We start from the raw sequence: 13,971 nt of genomic DNA on the forward strand, positions 1-13,971 counted from the left end.
AATACAGGCAACATTATTATTTAAAAAAAAAAAAGCCTGTCACTACAAATACTGCCTAAGAACATTACTGTAAAAATAGGTAACTAGTAAAATGTGTATGCAGGTCCAAGGGCGGAAGAGGTAGGAGCAGAGGGGTGAGGCTGGGAGGGGGAAATCTCAGGGTCAGATGATTTGGTGGGTGGTGGAAGGGGGTAAAGAAAATGGGAAAGATCCAGTGAGGATCTAAAAAAGACGGGTTAATATTGGGCATAGTTCAGTGGTGGTTAATTTTACAAAACACAATGAATGGAAATGATTGTAAGAAACACAATGTGAATGAAGGATAGTATGAAACACAATGTATATTCATTTTGTAGGCACCAATATAAAATAAAAATTTTTAAAAGTAGAAAGTGAAGAAATAAGAAACCTGTAACTGATTTAGGGGGAACATCTCATATTTAATATAAAGAAAAATCTTCCGTATTAAGAACTAACTTAAAAATAAGAGCAATTTAAAAAACTAAGAATTCAGTACAAGTCTTTCCATTCATTTGTAATTTATTACAAGTTTGCATTATTAGCTGTGCATAATCTTACTTTGGGGACAAAAGAAGCTTTTAAAAATCCTTACTTTTTAAAAAGCATTTGCTTTAGCAATTCTGATGCAGCAACAATATCATAGTCTGAAGAGCACAGGCACTATTTAATAGCTGGCCAAGTTAGAAACTTCTAGTTTGAGAAAACTGTAAAATGGGGATGGGAACTCAGGCGGTGCAGTATGTAAGGAGTTGCAGTGCTACCCTAAAGGTGCTGTCTCTTCAGTGGTTCGAATCCACTAGCTGCTCTGAGGTAGAAGGATGAGCTGTCTCTCTCACACAATTTACCTCAAAAACATGCAGGCGAGTAAGCTGGGTCGGTTCCCACTCAGCTATCCATCTTATAGCCCTGAAATGATCAGACTAGGAAGTATACTACATAACGCCTTCCACATAACATTTATTTGAAAGATGTTGCTGTATGCTGTAGAGGTGGAACCTACTGATAGCTAACCCTCCTGCAGGTTTTCAGATGCTGTCATTCACATGGGAGGAGAATGCCCAACTTTCTCCCAAAGAACAGCTGGTAGACTCAAAACGGCTGCCTTCTGAGTTGGCAACATAACTTCTTACCATTCGGCCACCAGAGTTCTCTATTTGGAAAAATAATAAGAGGGCAGACATACCTTTAAGAACACGGAGAAGTAACAAGATGAGAATATTCAGAAGCTGATAAGCACCATAATTTCTCTGTACTTAACCATAAAAGACCCTTAAGAGTCACTTTAATAGCCTCCCTCAATGACATTGTTTCAGAAAGAATACTTGCCCAATTTCCCCTGCAATTCCAGTCATGCCAGGCCCACAATCTTTTGGTTTGAGCTGCCCTACCTGTAAATTTCTAATGGATCTGACACAAGACCCTTGCACTTTCATAGGTTAGAAAAAGGGAAAAAATATGGAAAACAACTCAACTTGTTTATTGTAAAGAATCTTAGCTTGTAATTACAAGGTCTTTTAAGAGCATTCCTTTAATTGGTCAACTGATAAGACCCACACTATAGATGACAATTATATTTAAAAGTTACAACCTAAATATGGCATGTGTCTCAAACTTTAGTAATAACATTGACTCTAACCAATGACTACTGGCTGAGGAATGAACTGGGAACTTCTCCAGGGCTACCAAATATGAAAAAGAAGTTAATACTATAAATGTTACACTCACTATAATAAATGTCCTTTAAATGTACACTCACATGTGAGGAACTGTGTGTGCACACTCACATACATACACACACACAAGCTTTAAAGTTTAAAATAAAAATGAGAAATTGATTCTACCTGGACTTCTACAGACATTCCACAATAAAGTGAATTACACTGGAAAAAAAAAAATCAAGGTTCAAATTTAAAATAAGAAAATATAATCACAGATGCATGCAAAAGACACAAACTTTCCTACATAAGATCCAGGGCAAAGAAGTCAAAATGAAACCTAGGCTCAATATCAATATACACAAAAAGCCACCATAGATTTCATGGAAAACCTGGATAAGGCCAACTGTATTTTGCTCACCTAATAAATCAAGATGCCTATGGGAGGTTGGGAGGGTGGAGGGATGGCTCAGGAGAGGAAGATCCTGAATGAGATGGATTGATTCAGTGACTGGGGTATAGGGGTAGTTGTCTCAGAGACACAGGGTTGGCACAGTAGGTTTGGCACAGGATAGAACATGGTTTAGGGCTGTTGCACAAAGAATCACTATGAATTATAAGCGACTCGACGGCACATAACAACAAAATTGGGGGGAAAAATTTTATTTTTTTTTTTGTGAGAAAATTTTGTATTTAGAATTAGCCAGCTGGACTCAGTTTAGATGATCCCAATTTTGTTGGCAACATCCAAAGCCTCACAGTCAGGAGCAAGCTGAACATAGGCCTTCTTCTCTCCATCAAAGTGTTGACCTTGGCCACATCAATGTCATAGAGCTTCTTTACAGCTTGTTTCACTTGCTGCTCGTTTGCCTTAATATCCACAATGAACTCAAGCGTGTTATCTTCTATCTTCTTCATGGCTGATTCAGTGGTCAGGGGAAACTTGAAGATAGCATTGTGGCGAAGCTTGCTTCTCCTGGGGCACTCTTCCAGGGGCACTTGGGCTGTCTTTGGAGTCTCAGTGGGTCTTAGGCCGCTGGAAGGTGGGTGAGGTGTGGATCTCTTTTTTTGGCTGTGGATGCCCTTCAGGATGCCTTCTTGGCCTTTAATGCCTTGCTCTGGTTTCAGTTTTGGGAGAAGCAGGGACTTTCTTCGTTTTCAGTGCCTTCTTCATAAAAAGGCTAAAATATACTCTTCAAAGAGTTTTTTACCTACTTATTTAACACTTGCATATTCTTAATTAAGCTTAAAATTTCCTTTTTCTTAAAAAAAACCACCCTTTTATTAATATATCTTATATCTCCATGTTATATTCTATCACACTCACTCACCTTTGTTAAGCTGGCCAAACTAATTCCCCAAATGCTTTCTTTTACAATTTGAGAACACTTTCAAGTAATATTTCTACTTAATACACTTTTTAAATTTTTTTTTCCTACTTAATACACTTTTTAAAAAATAACCTGGAAAGGTGCTTAAAACCAAAAAACTGAAAAGGCTCGCCATATTAAAAAAGCCACAACTCTCTTTTGACTGCTAGAGACATTTTTAGACAGATGAGTCACACTTAGTATTACGTGGAGAGTAAACCAATGAGTGCAGTCTAAGAAACTTCATTTAAAAGAAATTAATAACATCTCTATTTTGAACATTCTAAAAGAGCCAAACCCACTGCCATTGGGTCAGTTACCCCTCACAGCTACTTGGCACTGGGTTTCAGAGGCTGTAATTCTCAATGGTAGGCGACTGCCCATTTTGACTTTGCAGAGCTCCTGTACCAACGTTTTTGGTAAGTAGCCTGTCATATAACCTATACTACTGTGGCTCTAATCTAAGAAAGGATCAACTTAAGAAAGGAAATGATATGTAAATAGATGGATGGCCACTAGTAAATATGATGGATGGCAACTATAATCTTTGCCCTCTCAAAAACTATTTTTATTTATTATTTTTAATTTATTTATGGACTGGTAGGAGAACAAACAAGTTCATCCTGGAGAGGGTGAAAACAGGCTGCTGCTTGGAGGCAAGGATTTTGAAGCTTCATCTAGCATACTCTGGGCATGTTGCAAGGAGCACTTAAAGAGGGACATATGTTTAGAAGGGTGGAGGGACAGTGTAGGAAGACCCTGAATGAGATGGACTGACTCAGTGACTGGGGTTATCGGGATAGGGGTGTCAGAGACAATAAGGCTGGCTCAGGACAGAGCAGAATTCAGAGCTGCTGTACATAGGGTCACTGTGAGTCACAAGCGACTCAAACAGCAACAACAGTAATATTTCCTTTTAGTGATATTAGATAAATAGGAGGTGACACAGTCAGTGCTTGAAAACAAAGGAACAGGGAGAGAACCATTGCCCCACAATGACCAAACATCATGTGAATGCCCCCCTTTAGACCTAGCTCTCCCAACCAATGGCACACATACACTAAAGTATAGTCCAAAACATGGCTGGGTAAAAATACAGGTAGCTAGGTAAGGATTCCAAAGCATATCTCATGGGAACTTGGGGGGGGGGGGGGGGAACTTTGTTACGGTGGACTACACCACCTAAGCTTTATACATACATATGATTTTTCTTGAATTATGTGTGTATATCTATGTATTGGTTACTCAAAGGTCAGAAAAACCTTTTTTTAAAAAATTTATTTTAAACTGGTTTACTTACAAAGCTTGTATACAGTGTTTTTCACTCCAGATCCTTCCCATTTCCTTAACCCACCCCTCCCTCTACCCATCAAACTGTGTGACCCTATAATTTACCTCTCTACCCCCACCCATTTTCACCCCTCTGCTCACGCCTCCCCACCTTGGATCCTCATACACGTTCTACAATAAGGGTCTTATACAGTATTTGTCCTTATGGGACTGAGTTCACTTGGCATAAACCTTTTTAAGTCAACAACATGAACCAAAAATAGATGCTTATTGTTGTCAGGCTGTGGAATCAGCTCCAACACAAAGTGACCCTGTCTATCTACCAGAATAAAACCACGCCTATCCCTGTGTCATCCTTATCTCTGCTGTGCTTAGCCCCACTGTTATAGTCACTGCGTCAATCCACCTAACTGAGAATCTTCTTTTTCACTGACCTTCAACTTCAAGCATGGCCTATCCTAGTAACATGCCTAAAGTATGTGAGACCATGTTTCACCATCCTGACTTCTAAAGGAGCATTGTGGCTACATTTCTTCCAAGACAGGTATGTTTGTTCTCTTGGCAGTCCATGGAACAGCCAACATTCTTCATCAACACAATTCTAATTGAGAAGCTGTATGTCTCTGACCTTTCAAATGCGTACGTAGGTCTGTAAGAAAAAGATGGGCTGTACCTTCCTATGAAGATACTTGTTGATGTTGGGTGCCATTAAGTCGACAACAATTCACTGACTTTATGAACAACAGAGCTGAACCTTATCCTACCTGTCCTATGCCATCAACACTCTCTCTGCCCCTGCTAACATTAAGGGTCTTTCTCTCTTTCACTGATTCTCTACCTATGCGCTCTCCTGTCCTGTGCCAGTCTCATCATTTGATACCCTTGCCCCACTGCTTCAGTCACCATGTCAATCCATTTCATTTCTTTGCCTGATCCTCCACCTTTCCAAGCATGATGCCCCTCTGAGAAATTACTTCTCCTAGCAACATGCTCACAATATGTGAGATAAAGCTTTGCCACCTTTGCTTGCCTCCAAGGAGCTCTCTGGCTGCCTTTTTCCCAAGACACTTCTGTTTGGTGTTTTGCCAGTCCATGAGATATTCCGTACTTAGATAGTAATACATATGCACCTGTCAATTGCTTTCATTCTGAGCATGCAGAAACCTAATCATAGCAATTTCAAAAACTGTAATTACTATCCCTATTTCTTCCCTTTCTTCCACGTATTAACCTCCTTTGTTTTTACACTTTGCTGCTTTTTGAACTCAAAAGAAATGGCAAAAGTAATTCTTGATTTTATCAGCATTCATTTACAAGTGGACAAACAGAAAAGATGAACAGGTATAAGCAGGTAAAAGGGACTTCACCCAAGGCCATACACAAATGGAGCAGATGTTAGTTCTATATACATATTTCCAACTGTTGTTGTTATGTGCCATCGAGTCGCTTGTGACTCACAGCAACCCTATGTACAAGAGCTCTATACATGCTTCTATCCTGTGCAAACCTAGCCATCTCAAACACACTTATTCCCACCTCTCCAGTCACAGAATCGATCCATCTCATCAAAGTTCTTCCTCTCCTGCGCCGCCGCTCCACTCTGCCAAACATGATGTCCCTCTCCAAGGACCAGTCCCTCCTTGCAACATGTCAGATGAAGCTTCAGAATCCTTGACTCCAATGAGCATTCCGGCTTCACCTTGTCCAGAACAAACTTGTTTGTTCTCCTAGCAGTTCATGGTATATTCAACACTCTTCTCCAACACCAAAGCTCAAAGGCATCAATTCTCTTTCTATCAACCCTATTCACTGTCCAACTCTCTGATGCATAGCACATAATTGCGAAGACTATAGCCTGGATCAGGTGCACCTTAGTCTCCAGTCGGACATCGTTGCTCTTCAGTACTCTTGAGAGGTCCCTCAAAGCCGACTTTCCCAATGAAATTCGTCTCTTGATTTCCTGGCTGCAGTTACCAAGGGTGTTGACTGTGGAGCCAAGTAAATTAAAACTGTTAACTATCTCAATCTCTTCAACATCCATTCTGATGCTGCCAATTGGCCCAGTGGTGAGAATCTTTGTTTTCTTGATGTTGAGCTTCAGTCCATATAGGAAGCTGTAGTCCTTGATCTTCAGCAGCAAGCGCTTCAGGTCCTCCTCAGTTTCAGCGAGCAGGGTTGTGTCATCTGCATAACGCAGGTTGTTGATGATTCTTCCACCAATCCTGATGCCACATTACTCTTCGTATAGCCCAGCGTCTCAGATGATCTGTTTTGCATACAGACTGAAAAGTTATGGAGACAAAATATATCCCTGATGGACCCCCTTCTTGATTCTGAACCACGTAGTTGTCCCTTGCTCTGTTCTGACAACTGCCTCTTGGTCTAAGTATAAGTTTTGCATTAGCACAATCAAATGTTCTGGGATTCCCATTCTTCTCAGAGTCAGCCACAGCTTGTTGTGATCCACACAGTCAAAAGCCTTTGCATAGCCAATGAAGCACAGATAGACATTCTTCTGGTATTCTTTGCTTTCTGCTAAGATCCATCTAACATTAGCTATAATATCCCTAGTACCACGACCTCTTCTAAATCCAGCCTGCACATCTGGAAGTTCTCTGCTGACATACTGTTGCTAATATATTAATGTACATAGTAGAACAAGCATGGGACAAGATTACAAAAAACTCCTTTGGCACAACCAAACAAAAAACTCAGAATCAGCAATTGCTATTGTCTTAAAACATTCAACTCTAGTTAGTAAAAGCAGTAGCCATCAAATTGATTTTGATTCGTGGCAGTCCTGTGTGTGTCACAAAACAAAAGTGCTTCAAAGGGTTTTGAATATCTGATTTTTCTAAAACCGATTGCCAGGTCTTTCTTCCAAGCTGTACTCAGAGCATCAACTTTTGGTTAGCTGCCAAGTGTATTAACTTTGACTGCTCCAATAATTAAGCGTAATAATTGTTTGAAGTAGTTGGAATCAGGAAGGTAGGTCTTTTTGGTTGGATTAACAATCAATAGTGAACTGATGGGTCTTTTCATTTAATTGACAGTTAAGTGTGGGCTGTTTGGTCTTTGTGTGTGTATGTATGTGTGTGTCTGGTCTTTTTTATTTAACTAACAATTAGTAGTGACCTGGGAGCTTCTTCTTTAACCTAATTAGGACCTGATAGGTGGGCATGTGTGATTAAAAGTTCGTTGGGGCCTGAGAGCCTCTTGTTTGAAGCAGTTGGAATCTAGAAGATAGTTCCTTTTGGTTTGATTAGCAGTCAGGTGTGGACTGTTTGGTCTTTTTTTTATATAAATTAATAATCCGCTGTAGGCTGGGAGCTTCCTGAGTAAATAAATTCAGATGCAGTGGATGGGTCTTTGTGATTAAAAGTTGGTTGGGTCTTAGGCTTGTAACCTTTGGCCTGGTGTGAAGAATGAATTGCTATTAGAGGTACAAACTAAACTGTCAGGTTGTTGTATTTGGGGATTACATTGTTTTAACTGGTACAACACTTGTCCGTCCATTTGCTGTACTGAGATATCGTGGGTTGCTGCAATAACAAAAATTATACCATGAGTCTGTCAAATGCCACAAAGGTTACCCATGGTGGACAGGTTTTAGTAGAATTCCCAAAATAAGAAGCAAAATAGAGTAAGAAGCAGGATTGGCTATCCACTTCTTAAATAATAAGCCTATGAAAATCCTATGAACAGTAGTTGTACTGTTCAAGGACTCCTTATTCAGTGAAGGAAGGTGTAAATACCTTAAGATACTGTAATTATCATCTCAGTTGATGGAAAGTTTTATATATAGCTCTGGTGCCTACTGGTAAGAAGCTGTACTGCAATTTCAAAGTCACACAGTTCAAAACCACCAGATACTCCATGGGAGAAGATTTGATAGTCTCCTCCTATGTGATTTACTGCCGCCAAATATCTGTTGGAGGGTCAGCTATGTGTTGGTATCTATATGTTTGATTTCCTATCTTAGAAAGTCCTCTACTACAGCACTTCAAAACAAAATCATGAAATCACTTTCAATACTACCAAGCAGAAGTTAACTCATAGCTGTTCCTCCATTGGGTTTTTAAGGTTGTAAAATGCTTAGGAAGTAAAGCCCGTCTTTCTCCTGTGGAGCCATGGGTGATTCGACTCTTCAGTGAGGTGCAGTCTTTGGGTTAGCATTGCAACTCCCTAGAGTCTACCCACCTTTAAAATCACTCTCACTCACTCATTGTCGGTAAATCAAAACAGACTCAGCTGACCCTCCAGTGGGTTTTGGAAAAGCTGTAAATTGCCCACCCTCCTTCAGTGGAGCTGCTGGTGGATTCATACCACCAGAGAGGTACTGTCTTCAGGATGGCAGTGTGCATGTCCCCACAAACTCTGTCACCAGAGCTCTCTCTTAAAACCTCTATGTCCTATTCTGAAGGTGCACGGTTCGAATCCACCAGATGCTCTGCCAGAGAAGGAGGGACAAACTCTACTATGCCAGTCAGGTCCAATTTGATGGTATGCCAAATTAAAAATAAATAATAAGTTAAAAAAAACAACTGAACCAACCTCTATATCCTTACTGTTAAGTTCTTGAGTCACCTAGGACTCAGAGTGACCCTGTGACAGACCAAAATCTTGCCCTATCCTGTGCCATCCTCCTGATCTCCTATACTCGAGTCCACTGTTACATTCACCGTGCCGATAAAATCACTCTGAAAAACTGAGGAGGAACTGAAACGTTATCAATTTATTATTTCTTTTTCAGGTAGTTTCTCATCCAAGTTAGGATAGAAATCATCCACTTAAACATGATGCTAGTCTTTACAGATCTACCTACAAAAACAATAGGTTAAACATGTATTAGAAATGTATGTTTGGTAGTTTGGAGGGACCAGGAGCAAAAATTGGACACTTCATCCAGACTACAGAACCCTCACCTAGGCCCTACCACTTAACAGTAGCTAACTTTTGTCTCAGTTCCTCCATCTATAACAGACGGAAAAATATTAAGTAAAATTTACTGTGTTGAGTACTTCTGCAGTATTTAAAAAGCAAATCTGGTAATACCCTTTTATTACCCTATTTAGAATAAAGTACAAATTGGTATTGTTGGATTGGTATTATTGATAATTTAACTTCCTCATTCTTCTTCACATCCCATTGCTGCTATACCTTTGCAGTCTTCAGTGAAGTATGAAAGCAGAACTGTTCCTTAGAAGTTGATGAGCTTAAGAAAGGTACTATGGCTGTCCAAGCTTTTGAGATCATCAAATTCTGCCAAACAATCATATCAAAGCACACAGATTCAACTATTGCCATGGGGTCAGAATCAACTCATGGCTGACCCTCCATCAGGTTTTCAAGAGGCTGTAAGTCACAGAGGAGGAGAGTGCCCACCTTTTTTACCCATGGAAGTGCTGGCGGATTTCAACTGCCAAAGCGGTGCCATCGTTAGATTAGCAGCACAGCTTGCTGCAGACTACGCCACCAGAGCTTGCTAAAACGCGGCGGATTCAAACTACCAGAGGCGCGGCCTCTGGATTAACAGTGCCGCTCTCTATACCAGGAGAGCTCCCACTTAAACATCCAATACACAAAATACAGCACAGGTCAGCAAACCTCAACCAATCTTCTCCAAAAAAGCACTAGCTTTTTATGCCTCTCTCTAGAGATTTCTCAGTGAATCTACAAATCTCTACTTACAGTAAGGCTTCTGCCTCCTCCATTCCCATGAAAATGTTCTAAGGAGGATGTGTGTACCAGTGATGTCAACTCGACTTGCTATTATCCTGTAATTCCTGACTTCTTTTTTCCCTAACCACTCCTTGAACACCTCCTTGTCCCAGAGCTCTTAGGTTGGTCCACTATTCTCCCTTGAGAGAATTCACAAGGCCCTAACTACCAGTCAAATACAAAAGGCTCTAGTTATCTCCCCGGAGCTTTAGACAATCACATTCAAAAGCACCCATGACCTTCCAAATATACAACTCAACAAACTCGCATTGAATTCAACCTGCTAAAAACTTAACACACCACCATAGGTGGTTCTCCATCACCTAGAAAACTCAAGCCTCTTTTGACCTGGCTTTCCACAAATACTTCAGTCTCACCTTCCACCATCCAATCTTGATCTTTCTGAATTCCTACTAAACTAAAATCACCACTGGCTATTTACTGAATGTCCATTAAATGCCCACTACAAAACAGCCTTGGAAACAGGAGTTGCATCCACTTCCTCCAAAAACAGCTTACCTCCGGAAACTATGAACTAGGAGAAAAGATGAAAGTTTGATGTTCATGACTTTTGTTCATAGGGTCCCTATGGGTTGTCTACAACTCTACGACACTTAACACATTGCCACGCACTTAAATTGACCACCGTGGTTAGAAACACATTTTGCCATCATTTGCGGCAACAACAACAAGAAGCAGCATTTTACATGTTGCTGCTGTTGTTGTTTATCACAGAGTTGGAACCAACCCACAGCTGACCCTCTGGAGGGTTTTCAGAGGCAGTTAATCTCACAGGAAGAGATTGCCACCTTTCTCCCTCGTAGCAGCTGGTGGCCTCGAACCGCATGCCTTTAGTATTGCAGTGCAGCTTCTCTTCATAAGAATCTCATGTATGGTAGATAATATCATCTCCATATTTTTTTTCTCAAGACTTAGACTTTTCTTTTTTTCTTGCCACATAGGAATGGCTAGGACTGCCGATGTGTTACTGAACAGAAGCGGTGAGGAGAAGATATCCTTACTTTGTTTCCATTCGTGTGGAAAAGCTGTCAATATTCTGGTGTTAAGCATATTGCTACCATAGACCTTGGTGGATGTCCTTTATCAGGTTAAAAAAATATTCTATTTCTAGCTTATGGAAAGTTTTTGTCAAGAGTAAGGTTGAATTTTGTCAAATGCTTTCTCTGGTGTTAAAAAGTTGTTATTTTTATGTATTATCAGGTCAGAACTCACTCATAGTTGATGCTCCACTGGGTGTTCAGAAACAGTAAATCACTAGGAAAGAGATTTTCCATCTTTAGTCCACAGAGCAGCTAGTAGATTCAAACCATGTGCCTTCAGGTCAGTAGGGCAGCTCGTTACCACTAGGCCATCAGAGAGGATTATGGTTTTTATTTCCTTTAGTTCACTCGTGCCGACCCCGGCCCCCAGTGTCGCGGGTCAGCAGACCAGGCACAGGCGAGTCCAAGATGGCGACTCTATCATCTCCATTTTACAATACAAAAAATGTCTTGCTTCAGCAAGAAAGCAACTGGAGATAGTAGGCAAACTTAGAGTCTGTGCTCCTATGAAATTTCTCATAAATGCCTAGTATATACCAGGATTCACCTAGGGATTTGACAATGAACTTGACAAATAAGGACTATGTATCCTCAAAGGCCTTTTTCTATTCTAGAAAACATAAAGAATAAGCAACAAAAGAATAAAAAGCATATTACATATTACTAAAAAGTAACAAGAAAAAAACAAAGATAATTTTATGATCTAAAAGAACAGAAGTGGATCAACTTAACAGTGCTGAAAGAATCTTCAAAACTTTGTTTTTAAAATGAGACTTAGTGAATAAGAAACCAGTTATACAAAAGAGTATTTACAAAGCACAAAAATAGGAAAGACCTAATGTGCTGTTGAAACTGAAAAAGACTAATGTGGAGTCCACGCCGCCGCCGCGCACGCCATGGGAGCCGTGACTGATGATATAGCCAGTACCAACGTATGTTGAGTACACTGTCACAATGTGAATTTTCAATGGGCAAGACCTTGCTTGTATATGACATGAATCTCAGAGAAATGGAAAACCATGAAAAAATTTACAAAGAAATAGAATGTAGCATCGCTGGAGCACCAGAAAAAATTGCTGAGTGCAAAAAGCAAATTCTTCAAGCAAAACGAATATGAAAAAATCACCCAAGAGTACGATGCTTTAGCAAAAGTAATCCAGCATCATCCAGACAGACATGAAACATTAAAGGAATTAGAAGCTCTGGGAAAAGAATTAGAGCATCTTTCACATATTAAAGAAAGTGTTGAAGATAAGCTGGAATTGAGACGGAAACAGTTTCATGTTCTTCTTGGTACCATCCATGAACTTCAGCAAACACCAGAAAATGATGAAAAACTCTCAGAGGTAGAAGATGCTCAAGAAACAAGCATGGAATCTGATCCTAAGCCATAGACAAGCTAAGGACTCAGCAAGAATATTGAACTAGCTTCATGATCTTAGCATGTTTAGAAATTATTATGGTCTTGAGATATTTACATTTTCTAACAGGGACTTACCATTTTAAATTAATGCACATTTTATTTGTATTTCTACACAAAAAAGGACAGCGAATTCATTAAAAAGAGGGAAGCAACAGTCCAAAAATGTTTAAAAAAAAAAAAGACTAATGTGCCAGAGACTACAAAGAGCTGTAAGACATTAATATGTGATTCTTTTTTTAATAAAATTTCTGTAATTATAATTTTAATGAACGTTTATAAAAAAGTTTTATTTTCATTCATTCACTATTACACATTTTACCCCCTCTCCCAGTTCACTTTTTTTAAAAAAAAAATAATTTTCATTTGTTGTTGTTAATATGTCAAAGATTTGTAAGCCTATTGATAACAGAACATGAAATGGGTCAATCAGGAAAATAGTACTAGGGAGCTCTGGTGGCCTAGCGGCCAAGAAACTACACTGCAATCCCAGAGATACGTGGTTTGAATCCATCAGATGCTCTGCTGGAGAAGGAGGGGCAATTTCCTCCTGTACCAGTCAGATCCGATTTGATGGTACACACACAAAAAATAATAAAATAAAGAAAATTTTTAAAAACAAAAGAAAAATAGTTGCTGATACAGGGTTTTAAGCTGAGTAAAACCAAATTTGAAAATGTGTCGGTATGGTTTTAATTCTCTGAGTCACTGGAAGATATGTCATCAAAGGCAAGTGGTTCGAATCCACTGGTTGCTCTATTGGCAACAAATGGGCAATCTCCTCTTGTTCGATTTACTACCTCTGAAAACCATCAGGAAGGTCAGCGTGACAGTACACAACACTGGGACATAGTCAAGCATAAAATGACCAGTGGTCATTATATTCACCCTAGAACGCGCAGAACAGTCCCAGACAACAAAGGCTAAGGGATATATTTAGTTTACTTAAGGGATTATAGAAAACAGATTTAGATTTCTTTTGTAGTTCTTACATAGCCAAGGAGAGTTCTGTGCTAACTATGGTGAAATATTTATTGTGCCTACGGGCAAAAACAATGTAGGGTACCTTGAAGTATCCTCAAATCCACAGATACAAGTCCTAAACTGAGCTACAGTAAAGACACGACACTTTATATATTAAAATTTAAGGTACTATCAATTAGCTATCTAATGTGTCCTTTAATGTACCACTAAGAAGGGAGTGCTAGTGGCCAAGTGTAAGAGTTATACTGCCAACCCGAAGGTTGTTGCCATCAGCCATCATTGTTGTTAAGTGCCGTCAAGTCATAGACTACTCACAGTGACCCTATGAACAAAAGACCTGAATACTTGTATAACTTTCACTGTTTCTCCAAGTCCATGGGGTTTCCAGAGGCAAGCTATTACGGAAGTGGATGCCACTCCTGCTTCCAAGCTTGTTTTAATCGGGGAGC

General features: G+C 39.7%; 1 protein-coding gene and 1 pseudogene across 1 annotated transcript in view; one reads left to right on the forward strand and one right to left on the reverse strand.

The window, feature by feature from the left end:
* UCHL3 (ubiquitin carboxyl-terminal esterase L3 (ubiquitin thiolesterase)) overlaps window positions 1-13,971 on the reverse strand; it is a 67,533-nt gene that overhangs the window by 25,561 nt on the left and 28,001 nt on the right. The gene's annotated exons all lie outside the window — the stretch shown is intronic.
* Window positions 12,023-12,512, forward strand: LOC102846730 (annotated as a pseudogene).

The sequence above is a fragment of the Elephantulus edwardii genome, unplaced genomic scaffold (assembly GCF_000299155.1).
Source record: "Elephantulus edwardii isolate Elephantulus edwardi_28Jun2011 unplaced genomic scaffold, EleEdw1.0 scaffold00023, whole genome shotgun sequence".
NCBI classification, from domain to species: Eukaryota; Metazoa; Chordata; class Mammalia; order Macroscelidea; family Macroscelididae; genus Elephantulus; species Elephantulus edwardii.